Source organism: Arachis ipaensis, chromosome B09 (genome assembly GCF_000816755.2).
Source record: "Arachis ipaensis cultivar K30076 chromosome B09, Araip1.1, whole genome shotgun sequence".
Lineage (NCBI taxonomy): Eukaryota > Viridiplantae > Streptophyta > Magnoliopsida > Fabales > Fabaceae > Arachis > Arachis ipaensis.
In genome coordinates, this window is record NC_029793.2 from 98,583,239 (window position 1) to 98,585,053 (window position 1,815).

Below are 1,815 nucleotides of genomic sequence, written 5' to 3' on the forward strand. Positions count from 1 at the left end.
TATTATTATTCCGAAAAAACAACAAAAACTAATAAATTAAAGTTATGCTGAGAGACGAGTTACCCGTTGCCAATAATTAAATAAATCTCCCAATTTTCAATGAGTTTGTTTAATTTCTTCGTTTGAATTCGTATGACATTAAGTCCAGTGTACTTGATAGCTGATACAATGCGTAAAACACACAATTACATTAGGATGTAGAGCCAATCAAATAGACAACTGAATCGAGATGATTGCCGATAGCAATAATAGATGTACGATAAATAATAAATATTTAGGTGCGATCAAGGGGTACAACGTACGTAATATGTTGAGTTTGAGTTTGTTCCTTTTATTTTTTGTGTTTTGTTTTGTTTTATTTTGTTTCTTTGTTGCTCTACGTTTTGGTGTGTCGAGAATTTCTGAACCATAAAAATAAAAAAGATAAAAATAATGCTTAATCTTTATTCTATTATATTTTTTTAAAATTCCTTACCTATTAAATTATAATTTATTTGTGTATTTATTGTTATATAAAAAAAATAGAGAAACTGTATGTCACAGTGCTTTATAAGACGCTAGCTACTGATAATAATATATTTAAAGTACAACTTATTTCCCAAGCTTATTACTTATTCCAGATTTAGAGTCGGATTGGGAAGTTTTAAATTTTTTTTTTATTAATTTTTGACTTATAAAAAGTAACAGTATTAATGTTTGATGTAATTTTTAAAATTATATTATAACTTTTTAAGAAGTTATTTAAGTATTTATAGAGAAATTAAAAAAAAAAAAAAATTTTCTCATAACAATTTTTTTTTATCACATTTCTTTTAAAATAAGCACTTTTAGAACTAAAAAACTAAATACAAAATAATTTATTTATAAGCTATTTTTAATATAAATATTTATTATTTAAACTATTTTTCAAGAGGGGCTTAATTATTAAGCTATTTATCCAAACTGAACTTTAGAATAGAACAACATCAATCTTTTAAGCCTTTTAATTAAATTTGTTTTAAAAAAAGTATATGTAAATATTAAAGTGTCAATTTAATTTGTTGCATGAAATTTCTAATATAATTACGAAATAATTAATAAACCTTTTTTTCGAAAAGATCCTAGTTGATATATATACTAGTATATATATAAGTACTAAAAAAAAAAGTATAAACATGTGTATAAAAATAATAAAGATTGAATTAGTTTAGATGACAATTTATAATTTAATCAAAAAGATTTTGATCAATTAAGTTGAGTTAGTTTAGTAGATATCTCACTAATCCGGTTAAAGTAGTATCAAATGTCCGAATTTCGTCTTATATATGCAATAATTCATTCGTCAGCGATAAATCTTTAAATGAAGCTCTGATCTGCCATGAATTAAGACTTGTTTGGGTGAGTTTCTAAGAAAAGATTTTTTTTCAAGTTATCTTTTTTTAAAAGATCTCATGGAAAGGTAAAAGTAATTTTATGTTTGGATATCTCATACAAAAAGATCTTTTTATCTATTAATTATGTTTGGGTATAACGATATAAAAGTACTTATTTATTTATTTATTACATGAAAAACATTTTTTTAAAGAAAAAATATCTTTTAAAAAAAGATGTAAATTATAACTTCTCAAAAAAAATAATTTTTTAATTTTATTTTTCTAGTGCTTTTACTTTTACTACTAAAAATTTGTCAAACATACTAAAAAATAAAAAAGATCTTTTTTTATCAAAATAATGACGCTCAAACAAGCAATTAGTCTTTGATCTGCTGAATTGAGAGACACTATAAAAAAAGATCTTGATTTCAAATTTTAAAAATAAAAATTTTTATAAATCATT